The sequence below is a fragment of the Patella vulgata genome, chromosome 7, assembly GCF_932274485.2.
Source record: "Patella vulgata chromosome 7, xgPatVulg1.2, whole genome shotgun sequence".
Classification (NCBI taxonomy): Eukaryota; Metazoa; Mollusca; class Gastropoda; family Patellidae; genus Patella; species Patella vulgata.
Window position 1 is genome coordinate 1982758 of NC_065885.2, and position 15755 is coordinate 1998512.

The 15755-nt window shown below is 37.1% G+C and overlaps 1 non-coding gene and 1 pseudogene across 1 annotated transcript; both read right to left on the reverse strand.

The window, feature by feature from the left end:
- Positions 1-7201: 7201 nt before the first annotated feature.
- Positions 7202-7338, reverse strand: LOC126828913 (U4 spliceosomal RNA). Its single transcript, XR_007683296.1, has one exon. It is a non-coding gene; the product is annotated as a U4 spliceosomal RNA (small nuclear RNA).
- Positions 7339-9960: 2622 nt separating this feature from the next.
- LOC126828929 (U4 spliceosomal RNA) lies at positions 9961-10108 on the reverse strand (annotated as a pseudogene).
- Between the last annotated feature and the right edge of the window lie 5647 nt (positions 10109-15755).

A 15755-nucleotide genomic window follows, 5' to 3' on the forward strand; every position in this document is an offset into this window, starting at 1 on the left:
TTTACATTATCTAGTTTTTAACTATTATAGTGATAACTTCCAACTCGTTATCGAATCTCCCATAATGTATCTTTAATGGATTGAAACTACAATTAGACTACCCTAATTACCGCAATTGCACGCTCTGGCTTTGTTAGACAAAGCGTATGTGACAGCATCTTCAACAGCGGACTTGGTCTCGCTTTACCTCCGTACATCTTATCGAACCCTGCATATTTCGGCACTAATTTCGATTGGCTACTGACCCAGCTGGGGCCCATCAGACTCCTCGATAATCGCGCATACCACATCTAGCACTTTCCCGCTAAAATGTTTACCTATGATAATCGAGATGCAAAGTTCAAGAGTCGTTCAATGTCGAGGTTTCCGTGGAGGTCTCCATGTTTGATTTGAGTGTGTTGTGTCATCACATAAAAAATAATTTTTTACTCACCGGCATTGGTATTAACGCGAGCTGAACCTTCGAATTCGGCGATATATTTGTGTATTTGTCTCAAATTTTGCAAATAATTAATTTGAAAATGCTATATTGCACTGTACCATCACATCGGAGGAAACCCATTTTCAGGTAATTCACCTTTAACTTCCCTACTTCTAAATGTTCTATTTTTTGCTGTATATTGATTTTACTTTTTTCATCAATCGATTTTTCCGATATAATATAAATTGTATTTTGTGAGCATAGCGGACCTCACGATAAGACGTACGTGTATTATTCTGACGGCAGTTTGGATCATGGCGGCTGGGGATTATTCTAGAAATTCGGCCTGCATGTTTTTCTGATGTTATAATATGAATTGTATTTTGTGAAAATGGCGGGCCTGATGATAACACGTACGTGTATTATGCTAGCCTTAGTTTGGGTCCTAGCGGCTGGGGATTATTCTAGAAATTCGGTCAGTAATGCACAATTAGATTTTAGCAAGGACAGGACTTGGTTTTGTTTTGATAATATCTTAGAGTCGTTAAATATTATATTTACAACATTGAACTGGCAAGATGTCAATATTTTCTACGAAACTATAGATGAGGAAAAAGTTCAAAGAATAATCCGTTATATTGAACGACAACGTGTGGGTTTCCAAACAACAGGTTATGACATCACAAGGGTGAGCTCATCAGCCATTGAGAAACTTCTAGATCAAATTTATAAATTACGATTCAAGGAAGTTCGCATTATTCTCTTCCTTAGCAACGGAACTTTTGAACTTCTTAAAATAGCCAATACTTTTGACAGCAATTCAAACAAATCAACGAATTATCGGACCTCTTCAAAGTGGATTATTTTGTCATCTCTAATTGTAAAGAAGAAATTGATGGATTTTGAATTACAGAACGTTATGGTTTTGTCGTGTTGTCGCCATCTTGTTTACCATTGTACAATATCTGGCGGGGAGATAACTTTGATAGACTGTTTAAACTATCGTAATACTCATGAAAAGAAATGTTCAGTGAATTACTTGTTTCCAAATATTAAATACAAATATTGCAGTCGCCATTTGCTGATAGGAAGTATGGTATCACACGTTCTGTACAGACATGTTGACAAAAACAATAAGACAACTTATTCCGGTGTTATTGCAGAATTGGCCGACATGTTGGCTGAACAATTAAATTTTACTTATACCTTTATTCAACCGTATGATGGAAAGTATGGAGGCACAACCGATGACGAAGCACAGGTGGGATTGGTCGGATTGTTACATCGTAAAGAGGTCGATATCATTGCTGATTTTACTTTTACTGAGAGCAGGTCGAAGGTCATAGACTTTGTTCTCCCGCCATTTTTGGTCGATACATGGTCAGCTGTGTGTAAAAGAGGAATTCATATGGAGAGTAACTGGTTAAAGATATTTCGGCCATTGGATGTTTATGTTTACATAGCAACCATAGCAACAGTTTCTGTTGTAGCCATTTTGTTGTTCATTGTACAAACGTATTCTAATGAAGAAAACAGGAAACTTGATGTCGTTCTGGGGCACGTTCTTATTAAAATATTCTCAAATATTATATTTTTAATTGGTTTTTTGACTGTGCGTGGAGACGGTGTTTCCACTAAGAAGGCTTCGGTTCGAGTATTAGTGACTTTTTTATGGTTGTTTTGTGTCGTGTTAACGGGTGTTTATATGGGTAACTTGACCGCGTCATTGACTGATATTAAATATAACAAACCATTTAATAGTTTGGAAGAACTTGTTGAACTACCGGATTGGAAATGGGGTGTGCGGGGATATGAATTAACGAAGAAACTTTTGACAGAGTCTAAAAACACATTAATGAACAAATTATGGAACGGTATGTTGGAGTTCAATAAAACGGACGAAAGTATTTTTACTATGGATGCTGATGTCCATATTAACAGGATATTGGCCGAAGGTGAAAAGTATGTTTATCTAGGTGTTGATGCCAAATATCTGATGTTAAAAAGAAACGACTGCAGTTTAGAAATTATCGGCAGTCTCTACTCGAATTTCCCAATGTGCGTAGCAGTCACGAAAAATTCCTATTTGACCTCCGATCTGGAATCATTAATGGTAAGATTATCCGACAATGGATATTTAAAGAATTTGGATGACAGATTATTCGAGTATAACAGTATTGCACATTGTAAAACAACGGACACAAAACGGACTTGGCGATTGGAGGATTTAATGGGTGCTTTTTTGATAGCTTTAATTGGATTGGTCACAGCAGTGTTTGTTTTATTGATAGAAAAGGGACACAATTATCATCAACAGCGGACACTGGGAATTAAATAATTCGTTTGGATAAGAATGAGATAGAACTATTGAAACTGCCACCAGTTGACATATGGACAGAGAGAGTAAGATCTACGGTTAAACGCCCACTCAATATAACTCGTTAAACGCCTACTCCACACAACTAGGTGATTTTGAGACTAACATGGTTGAATTTTATATCAATAATTCCCTTGTGCGGAGGGGTCTTTAGCAGTGGGGGTAAACAGGAGATGGGGCATGTGACCCTACCCATTCACACGTAGAAGTGTGAGATCGAAACAACACCACTTGACTCAACAATCTAGAGTACATAAACTAGCCCCCTCCCAGCCTTTTGACATATGGATAGACGACAATAAGTAGGTGGTATGGCTAACCGTTGTATTGTTTTTCGAGATTCCAAGGTGATTTTAATTAAGTTATATATGTAATCCGTCGGAGACGAGTAAGTAGTGTAGTAATATGGATGGCATCGATTTGTGCTAAAGAACACATATGTAGAATAATATTCTACAGCTTTAATATTATTGTAGAGATATTAATAAAATATACTTTATTGTTGATCTTCGGTATCGTTTTGTGAACGAACTGCACAGTCGCATATCACACTTTTTAGTTTCGTGCTGTCAGTACTGTCACCCGTCTTTGGAATGCCAATGAAATCGCTAATCGTTACTTAGGCTAGCTTGGTCGAAAACTGGAAGGTTTCTTAACGTCATATCGGCAAACAGTTTGCCCCTGCGATGAATGCGAGCGCATTATTGAGAGAGAGAGAGAGAGAGAGAGATGGGGTTTAACGTCCACTCGACACAAACTAGGTCATTTCGGGACTAACATGGTTTAATTTTATTTCAATAATTCGCTTGCGCGTAGGGGTCTTTAGCAGTGGGTGGAAACCGGAGGACCCGGAGAAAACCCACGAGGTTGGACAGGCGACCCTACTCCTTGTAGCGTACAACCGGGGATTCGAAACCACGCCAGTTGACTCAATAACATGCCTTATGATACAGCGCGCGCACGTGCTAACCATTCGGCCATCCAAACCGCCGCCCATTATTGTACCATATATCTTATTCCCGAAAAGACATACTTGGTGTTAAGTGAGCATTACCCCCAATCCCCTCTCCCTATCGCTCTCTCCCTCTCTCTCTACAGGCAATAAACCTGGTCTCGGGTCCCCCCCCCCCCCTCGGTGTTGGCCGAGACAGTTCCTCGCGATTTTCCGGCGTGGTGCCGGACGGGGTGGGGGGAGCTGACAAGGAATAGTTTCTTGTGGTTCGATAGGGACACGTTAAAGAATCATTGACAGTTGGAATTCGAAATAAGAGTAGCCCCTACTGCCACTTTCTGAGCTAAATCTCCCCTGTATGGGTTATGTCCATCGTCATTAGCACAGTGGAACGACTTAAACCCCATCTCATTTCTTTCTAGATTTAGACGAGCGATATACATCACGTTTCAATCAAAAACTAATACTAACGCCACATGTCACGCCAACTAAAAAATTATCACGTTACCCGTACACCTGTCATCCAACGACCAATCATATTACTCTATTTCTATAAGCTAAGATACGATTGGTTGACATCAATATGAAATAATAAAGCTTGAAAAGTGTTCTAATAACCGTTACTGTAATCTGGAACTATTCAAGGTTGAAATGTGTTTGATAAACAGTAATCCTATCTGTTTAGACACGTTGCGGTATAAAAGATTTATTGATATTAGGGAGTGGGGAAAGTTGCTGATATATAGGCGTGTGATATGCACTATTGAACCGTGAAACGATGGACGCCAAGTGTCATAATTTAATGGCAGTAATAGTCAGGGTGTAAATACATTTAGATAACGATCTTCTCCCTGGCGCCATCTACATCAGCTGATGTTTATCAGGTACTCTTAGTTTAAAAAACTAATCAGCAGTATTTATTCGCTTGGCTGTTACTATTACTCAGAGAGATGACATCGGGGCAAGTTAATTAGCTCTCAATGTTATTTTTTTTCTTCAGTAAATTAAATCGAAAACAATTTTTTTTAAATAAATAATAAAAAAAGTCCTCGAAGAGTATCTGGATACAAAATGTTTTCCTGTTTAGTGTAAATGGGAAAGTTAGTATTACTACGACCGATGTAAACACAATGCATGTGTTATCGAAGCCCTTTGATGTGACGGCACACGAACATAAAGGTCAGTCATCTTGCACAAAGTCAACAGAAGGCTTTCGCATTACCTCTTTGAAACCTTTAAATTGTCAGTCGGTAAATAGTAGCTATACCCATACCATATATGTAAGGATTTATGTTGTCGCCCGCCCCGTCCTGTAGTTGAACGGTTCACAATGCGAGAGAGAGAAACGGGGTTTAACGTCCGCTCGACACAAACCACGTCATTTCGGGACTAATACGTGGTTCAATTTTCTTTCAACAATTCACATGCGCGTAGGGGTCTTTAGCACTGGTAGTAAAACCGGGGAATCGAAACTACTTCAGTTGGCCTTATGATACAACGCGCACGCGCTAACCATTCGGCCATCCAACCCCCCAGTTTTTAAGGCATTAATGTGGTGATAGATATCGATCATGATTCAAATATAATAATAATATACTTAACCTTGTTTTAATACTAGATTCGAACAACATTTAAAAAAGACTTATTGTCAGTTAAATATTTTAAAAATCAAGTAGTGACACTTTCATACACGTATATTCCAACATTATATTCTAAAATTGTATTAAGTTTATTTTTCCAAAAAAATGAAAAAAAAAAACAGTTTAAGCGGCACTTAGTTAGTGAACGAAAATGACACATGACACACTTATATGGAATAAAAGATGCTAAAAAGTTCAATATGAAATAATATATAAACTTTGAAACTCGTTGTACTGTATAATCAATCCAAAACAACCATCGATATCCACCTGTCGTATGACCTAAGGTTGCTTAGTCTGACTTCCTTGTAAACACCGTTATAATAATTATCTACTTGATGTCATATCTACTACACACGCCAAGTGTCACGCCAACTTTCTCCATTAATCTCGTCTTCTAGATTGTGCCAGACAATTAGGATGATCCTAACCTCTGTCTAGCGCCTAATCTACTCGCGTGCCGATACACTATCAACGTCACTGATTGGCTGATTGTAACGGCATGCTTCAATGGCGTCGAGTAGTCACGTGATATTATTGTTTACAGTTATATGAAGGAATGGTATAAAATAACTGATTTCTAAATAATTCATCGGTTAAACTTGAAACATTTTACCTAAACACATCTACGTGATTAAACTTTAATCATGGAATCTCGTTCTTATACTTCTTTTAGAAAAGGACGAAAATTGTTGGCTGAAAAGAAACGACGGAACCGAATCAACGAATGTTTGGACCAGATTAAAAACTTGTTATGTAAAGACTCAGTTTCTTATCAAACGGTAAGTTGTTTTAATCTTTACTTGAGATATAACTGTACTATATCAATATTTTAAATTTATAAGATTGGATTTATTTGTGAAAGTGAAGTTTCTTATGAGCCCGTAAGTTGTTATAAACCTTACTTCAAATATAAATGTATTCTATTAATAAATTATTTTAATGTACTGTATCAGCATTTTAAATTTAATGACGCTTATTCATTTGTTACCTAAATCTTATGAATGTGTTTATGGTTTCAATATTGTAGGATCTTGATGCCAATAAAATGGAAAAGGTCGAAATTCTGGAGTCTGCTGTTAAATTCCTCAAGAAAAATAAATACTCGTTTACAAGTTTTCCATGAGAAGAACAAATCAAATATCAGAAAGGATTTACTCGATGTTTCCAGGAAATGACGTCATTTCTAAACGGTGTAACGGAAGTGTCGGACAAAGTGAAATGTGCTCTGATACAACACGTGTCTAGAAATATCCAATCAACACACTATAATCATACTCTAAGTTATATTCAATATCCTGGAATATCAACAAATATATCTGGACAATATTCACCGAGAAGTGAAAACCAGAATTACATTAAATATAACCCATCATTAGCAGTACCATTAGATAGACACAATTATAGACAGAATATTAAAACTGAAACAACAGAAGACTCTAATAATAACAATAGCAGTTTTATTAGTAATAATAATAATATGAACAATAACAGTAGTGTTTGGAGACCTTGGTGAATACAACAGTAGACTCTAATAATAACAATAACAGTTTTATTAGTAATAATAATAATATGAACAATAACAATAGTGTTTGGAGACCTTGGTGAAATCGGACATTTGGTTATTAGTGCGGGTTTATATTTAAAAAAGTATTATTATGAACAATAAGTTTATTAATTTAAGATAATATGTTTATATTTGTTAAGTTTTTGTTTTCATATATTCTGTTAATAAACGTGATATTTTGATGAATAAATCTATTTCTGGTCGTCTGTCCAGAAATGTCTTCTAGATTCTTTTTTGTAATTCGCTCCCGTAGAAGCCGACAAAAATTGCGCATGCCGACCAATAGGTCGTCAGCGCGGGGTATTGGGTATAGTTTTCAACTAGCAATAACCACGCCTCGGAAATTCCTCACTGGCTATGGTACCGCCACTGCGCAAAGCTAAAGAGATTGGAAAGAAATCAGACTCACTTGAAACACGTTTACTTATAAATATGATTCAAGTTAACAATTTATACAGGAATATTTACATCAAATCAATTTTATTTTATGATACACTATTCAACATGAAACGATGCCACAAACAAATCCGATAATTTAAAATTATGGCATTTTATATTCTAAAAAATTTATATTGTAATATTTAACAATTGATTCAAATGAATAATCTTCGCGGTGTCTGCAGTATTTATCTCCCTTGAAAACATATTTGGACACAGCTCACCAAATATTTCTCATGTAGGGCGAAAGTTATATTTAGTCATTCTTTCCCTTTCCCCCTTTTGCATGGCGATTTTTGTTGACTTTTTGGTGTAGAATCGAAGAAAAGGGTTTGAAAATACATTTTCTGTCAGGTTTTGGTGAATATTCATGATTTTGAGGCGGAAGGATACAAGAGTTGAGAGGTTGGTTAGGTTGAAATTTAGGGACCAAAATTGCATGTTTTCTTATCTCTACTTCCAGCTTGTGTATCTTAAGTTTTCCATGGTGAACCTCATACATGCTTTTGGGCAAGAGGTTGCCATATGTTGCTCCATCTGTGGTAGAAAGCGTTCTACCCAACGAAAATTAGGGAAAAAGTTAGAATACTGCGAGAATAGATGTGTTCTCAAGCGGTGGAGTGAAAATGTATTATCATAAACCACACACATTTATTTATTTTAGAAATTTGATATTTTTCATTCCGTTCAATTCGTGTAAATTTTGCCATGATTATCAGATTATTCTACATTTTTGCATAATTAAACGTTTACAGAGTTTAAAAGTTTTTGTCCCATTTTAGATGTCAGGATTCTAAACCCCATGTCAAGTGGGGACTACATATTCTCAAACGTGTGAGGTTTGTCGCAAGGTCCAACAACACTTGTAAAGATAGCCTTTCCAAGTCCAAGAGAGAGCGAGAGAGAGAGGTGGGTGGGGGGCAACGTCCACTCGACACAAACTAAGAGTTATTCAGTGACTAACATGGTGCAATTTTATTTTAAAAATTGGCGATGAGAGAGAGAGAAAAAAAGAGAAATTAAATGAAATTGGGGTTTAACGTCCTACTGTTCTGCTCCGAACTAGGCTAATGAAGACGGACAAACGCCATACAGTGTGCTGTAAGGGAAATTTTGCCCGAACAGCGGCAATACGGCCTTCTCTTATATCGAATCCCAACTGTCAAGGGATCTTTTACGTGCACGCCAATGTGTACACGTGTCCTCGGTATTGGTCCCATCCGAACAACTAGACAGTTGTCCTTGTCAGCCCCCCCCCCCGTCCTGCATCACTGCCAAGGGGGGAGCCGCCGGAAAATCTGAATGAACTTTCTCGGCCAATGCAGGGATCGAAAACCCGACCTCCAGACTGGCTTAACATTCACTCGTTGCGAACTAAATCATTTCAATAATTCGTTTGAACGTAGGGGTCTTTAGCAGTGGATAGAAACTGGGGTATCCGGAGAAAACCCAAAAGGTTGGACAACGACCCTACTCCCTTCTCATGTTTAAGCGGGGAATCAAAACCACACCACTTGAATCAATGCCAGACCTTGTGATTTCACGCGCACGTGTTAAACCACTAGACCACCCAATCCCCATGTAAGACGGATTTTGTAAGTTGCTGTATATTGTATATACCGGTACGGGAAATTTGTTTTATAATAGGGATATATAATGAATTAAATTGTTGTAGCCTAAGGTGGGTTTTTTTTGGAGGGGGTAGGGGTTATCAGACATTTTTGGCAGATAAAATATCCCAGTTGACGGAAAAAAAATATGAATATTTTTTTTTTATATAAAAATTATTATCCATTTTGACGGAAAAGAATGAAATACAGCGTGAGCCCCGATTGCACGTATTCAAATGCGACCTGGAAAATTGAGACTACAACAACTTCCGAGGTGAAAGTCAAAATGATAGGTCTTTAATAGCGCGGTGTGTTAATTTCCTAATTTCTACTTTTCAAATTGCATTTTGGCTTGGTATGCGTGTTGATGCCTTCTTACTGACATCAATAAATACAAAAATATGACGAAGTCGACAAGACGGTATACATGCCAAAATGCAAGTCGAAAATAAGAAATTAGGAAAAAACGAGGGGCGCTATTATCGCTGTGTGTTATTTCTTAATTTCCTATTTTCGAGTTGACTTTGGCTTGTATAGCGTGTTGTCGCCTCACATTTTGTCGTAACTTCTACTTTTCGACTTTCGTGTTTTGAAGAGGCGAAAAGTAGAAATTATGAATGGTAGTTATATGCTTCGATAGCCACTCAGTGATTATATTGTTGTAATAAACATCGAAATACCAAGTTGAATAAATTAGTTTTCAATCGACAATTGATGATGATGGGTTAGTTGTATTTTACGTCCGCTTCCACCGAGGTGATATCGCAGACAATGATGTGTTATGTGTACAAGGTGCATTAATTTACAATGTGATTAGTGAGAAATAATAGGATGATTAGGTTTTCATATATATGTACATAGGACAATAAACAACAGTAGGATAACATGTGCAAAGGACGAAACAGGTGCCAGTAGACATTTACAAGCATGCGATTTGACGGAACAGACATGGACAAAGACGGACATTTTCACAGACATAGACATATTATGTACATATATATATATTTTGGGTCGTTTGGGTTGGTCTGGGTATAGTTTTCAACTAGCAATAACCACGCCTCGGAAATTCCTCACTGGCTATGGTACCGCCACTGCGCAAGGCTAAAGAGTTTGGGAAGAAATCAGAGTCACTTGAAACAAGTTTACTTATAAATATGATTCAAGTTAACAATTTATACATGAATATTTACATCAAATTAATTTTATTTTATATTTTAATATTCAACATGAAACAATGCAGTGAACAAATCTAATAATTTAAAATTATGGCATTTTTTATTTCAAAGTAATATATATTGTAATATTTTTAAACTGATACAAATGAATAATCTTCACGTTTTCTGCAATACTTATCTCCCTTGAAAGCATATTTATAAACATAAATGAAAACCAGCATTCAGCAGAGTCAGTCTACTACGAGAATAGATATGTTCTCAAGCGATGGAAAGTAAATATATTATCATAAACCACACACATTTATTTATTTTAGAAATTTATTTTAAGTCTTAGCGACTCCGGAGGTTCAAAGGTGAAATTTCCAGTTTTTGCAGTAGGAAGATTTGAAATGAAATGAAATGGGGTTTAACGTCCTACTGTTCTGCTCCTAACCTGGGCTTATGAAGACGGGCATACGCCATACAGTGTGCTATGAAAGAAATTTTGCCCGTGCAGCGGCGCTACGGCCTACTCTTATATCGAATTCCAACTGCCAAGGGATCTTTTACTTGCAAGCCAATGTGTACACGGGACCTCGGTTTTTCGTCCCATCCGAACGACTAGACAGCTGTCCTTGTCAGGCCCTCCATCCTGCATCACTGACAAGGGGAAACCACGCAGGAAGATTTGAAGCAATAACATGTCAGCGTATAATATAAAAACAAAAGCGAAACCTGATCTAATTTATAGTAGGAACATTTAAAACTTATCTTTAGGTGATCTTAGCACCGTATATTTACTTTGGAACGTTGAAAAAGATCTTGCATAACAGAACAACACTTTAAAATCTGTTTCAAAAATACGTAAAAACTGTCAAATCGAAATCTCCCCAATTTAGTTTAACAACGATTGTTAAACATAATGAAACTAGTTGTCCGAAAAACAATGCAATAGTTACATCTCCCCACTCGGCAAACATCAGCAGACTCCAGTACCCCACATCTAGCCTCGGCTGTGTGGCGAATTCTGCCATTGGAAATTCTTTCAACTTCCCGGATTACAAATGGTGGGCCCATGACGACACCTGTGTGAATGTTTTACCATGCAAAGCTTTCAATGTCTGATGCTGGCTTTCTTTCAAGTTTATCCGATTTTCTTTTAAAAAAAAGGACAACTGAGCAATGAAAAGTAAACACACTCTTCGGACGACGCCATTTTTAGAATTTCTTTCTACAAGTAAACCGATAGCCCTATCACAATTGTATGGGTGTGGGTAAATATCCCTTCTACAAGGGATGGGTGCTGAGTGTACCCCCCCCCCCCCTTTGGAGATTGGCCCAACTCCTATAGGCCCAGCAGTATGGAGGTGTTCAAAGCAGAAAATCATAAGCAAAAGAGACAATATTGTCGGCTTGTTCGTTGCCGAAAATATTGATGTGGGAAGGGATCCATGCAAGGATCACCTCCTTTTCACAGATTTTTATGTTTTGGTTTAGGTTCGTGGATTAAGGCCTGCCTGCTTTTGGAGAAGCTCGATACTACTCAGGGAGTCAGACAGGATAACGGCTTTTTGGTGTGTAAGCCTAACTAGCTATTCTAGTGAAGTTTTAATGGACATTAGTTCTGTAGCCCTTTCCTACAGTTCAGCTTTGATTTTGGTATGTATATGCCATATCCCGTTATCCCCCTTGTATGATCTCTTGATCTGTTTGTGTAAATTTTGTAGTGGCTAGTCCATCTAGTCTATTAATTCCATTGCTAGTGCTCTAGCCTCAATGGGATTGTGACGTTTATTTGTGACGTAACTTTGCTACGTTTTCGTGATTGGATCACTTTATTGCCAAGGCGGAGTGTCCGGCAAGGTTTTTCTCTCAATAATCTTCCTTTCAGACTGTGTGCTATCTTTTGATATTTTCCCGAATGCCATGGGACTGTTGTTGTTCTTTGGAATTTTCTTTTAGCATTTGCCGCGTGCCCCACTACTTGGGTAAGTCCCTTCAACTGTGTGTGAAATAGCTTTATTTAACGTCAGGTGATATCGCTGACAACCACGTATGCAAGTTAAGTAATAATAAACATAAGGGAATGGTTATGGTTTCTGAAGCATTTAAGATAAAGAACGAATATTAATAATTATAACCAATTCGAAACATACATATTATACATATTTGAAAACCGCGAAGTATACTACAGATTTTGATAATACAATCATAAAAACAAACACGAAACAAAGATCGTCAATTATCACAAGTAAGCCGATGGTGGCGGGTATGACTATCACCCCTCAAGAAATAAAAATTTATTGGCCATTATCAAACCAAGTAAAGAAGGATGCCCATCACGTAAAATAAAAGATTCATTCAATTACGTGGCCAGTCCATGTTGTATAGTACAATCAATTATCCACCGTCGCCCACTTCAAAAAGAACTATATTTTTATAGAACCAGATATTATTGAGGTAAATCTATGCATCCATTCTTTAATAGAGTTTTATTTATCGATAAAGTTAAGAACTACATTTTTATAGAACCAAATAATTATTGAGGTAAATCCGCCCTTCATTACTTTAATAGAGTTTTAGTGTTTTATTTATCGATTAAGTCATTTACTGTATTATACATGCATAATCAAAGCAGGTGGAATTCACTCAAATATACGTGCACATGTACACATACCGTACAGGCATTTAAACCTATTTAAACAATGCTTATCATTTTAAATAAACTACAGTCTTGATAAATAGTGTTATTCTTAAAGGAGAATGCTATGGTAAAAGTTTAATTTTATCATTCACTTAGTTCATTGTGTAACACATTTCAGAATTATTTTTTAAAGAAAAAAGGTTTTAGTAAAAAAAAACGTTAAAACGTAATTTTTCTTACAGTCAGGGTCCACAATCCATGAAGTTACGGTCCGATATATTCTATGGTGACAATGTAATTATACGTCCATATACTATTGTGATATCATTTCGTAAGTTTATTGCCATCTACGAACCCAGTGACGAATATAAAAATAAATCGTAGAAGACTAACTTGCCTGGGATATATTGTGGACGGAAATTCACAAATCCAGTGATTGGAATGCCAACATAAATATCGAACAAGAACTTTCAAGGGATATATTATATTTTTTCTTTTACATAAGGTAATAAAAACAAAACTTTAGTAAAGATCTTCTCAAATATTTAAAATGTAAACATGAAAGGAAATTCACAAATAAAGTGATAAGAATACGAACATGGTACATCGTTCAGATTCAATGAAGGCGTTATCAAAACACAATTTTCTATTCCATAATCGTTGTTTGGTTCATTGATACTCCAAATGTTGATATCGAGAGTCGAACCATCCACCCAGATCATCTCATTCTCTGTAATGATATCATTCAGCCCTATCCAGTACTTGACACCTGAAAACAAGAGAGAAGGGGATAAAGCGGCACATTTTATATATGTATAGGGGACATGTCAAATGCATCTAAATCGACTATTTGCCGGGAAGTTAATGTCATTGATATATTTATAACTCTATGCAGCCGACCAATTAATACGTAATTTGCATATCAAAATTGTTTTATGACGTTAGAGAGCATCGTAGTCTCAGATTACCAGTCACAATGTACTTAGACTCATACTTGACTTGTGTTCACGCAAGAACTGTCTTGAGAATTTTCTAGAGTCAGTATTTTATAAAGTTTCTCACGTAAGCAAAAGTGAAGCATGACTTTGGGCTTACTTTTAAGAATATTCTAAGAACCGGGCCCTGACGTATATGGGGGGGGGGGGGGCAATAGTCCGCCTTTATACGAAATACTATAAATATGGGTATCAAAAAACATAAACCTAACCCTAACAATAGATATTGGTGGACTAATGAACCCGCGGACTAGTCCACCCTAACCCAACCCCTATAATTGATATCGGTAGACTAATTAACCCGCAGACTAGTGAGCATTCCCCATTAACAAAAAATATGGGACCCTTTATGGTTATACACGTTAATAAGAATTAATAAAGATTTGTTGATAGAGTTTTGAAAAACAGAAAATTTGTTCCGTCACCAAAAGATTTCTGTCAAAAGGAAATTAGACAAGTAACAAAACAACTACGATGCATTATGTATGATTTCTATTGTACAGAGCTGTAGAATCAATTTTTGTAAAACTTCCTATTAAGTGAAAACCTTCTAGACCAATATCATAATCACGATAGATATTCATGGTATTGGGTATTTATCAAAATTTCCTGCACAACACCCAATAATTGCCCCCCCCCCCCCGCCTAACCTGTTGTTGATATGTTGGGCACTGGACCATCATCACCAGTTTTACCCACTGAATTTTGATGGGTTTATGTGACTGGGTTATCGGTTTAAAGTTCCCCAGAAACAGAAACCATCATGCTTAGTATACAACTTCACACAAGTTTACAACCCTACGTACACCTTAAATCACGGAGTTGTATTCTGTCATTTTAAGGGCCCTGTATTTTTTTTACGCAAGCGCCGGTGTTGGTTAGCGGGCTATGCCTGAAAAATAAATGAAGGCTTCTTAAATTAGATTTAGCAGGCGATTGGTAGTTTTATAATTTTGTTTAACTTTGTTATGGGGTCATCACTATATCAAATATCTTGGGGTTCAAAGTATCGTACTTACGAGACAACGTCTTTATTGCTGCAAGTTTTAGAGCTAATTCAACTTGCTTCAAGATTACCAAATTTCCACCATCTTGCTCACATTTTGCTTTAGCTGTCGACCATGGTAAGGCATTGCTGGATGCTTTCATACAAAATGTTCCACCAATTAATGGCAGGTATCCAGGCTGGTTGTTGCATCGTTCTGTAATATTGATATAAAAAAAGATAACTGTGATGTCACCTTTAAAAATTGTGCTTGTAAAAGGCTATTGTCTGTCGAGTAATATACCCAAACCGCCACAAAAGTAATTCGTTATTAATGAACTGCGGCCCCGAGCGCTAGTTTTCTTCTTGTTCTCCTTGACGACGACGCTCTTCAAACAAACCAAATCCCAAAATAAATAAATGACACATATTGATTAATTGAACATTTATCTTTTTTACAGGTTTTAACCTATCAAACTGATTATCTATACTTAGTCTTAGCAGGAAATGTTTACGATCAAACTCAGTCAGTCATCTATACACTAAATTTCATCACTCTCCACCAGTTAGAATCAAAGTTATCTAGTCCCAAAGCGACGTCGCATGGAATTTACCAATGTTTGAAAGAAGGCCTGGGGCAAATTGTTCCATTCTTGTACACGAGCAGCTTCTAAAGCAGCAATGGTGTGCATCTGTGGTCTCCGATACAGACGGCGTCCAATCTCATCCCAGACATGTTCTATCGGTGCCATGTCCGGAAACATGGCTGGCCAGTCCAAGACATTGATGTTGTTAGCAGCCAGGTAGTCCATACTTAAACGGGCGGTATGCGGACGTGCATTATCCTGTTGGAAGTGCTGAAGTTGTGGGTGCGCTCGAAACATCGGAACAACAATTGGTTGCAAGACATCATCACGGTAGGCTACAGCATTAACGCGACCCCTGCAAATGTGTAGGGCGGTCCGGTGATGA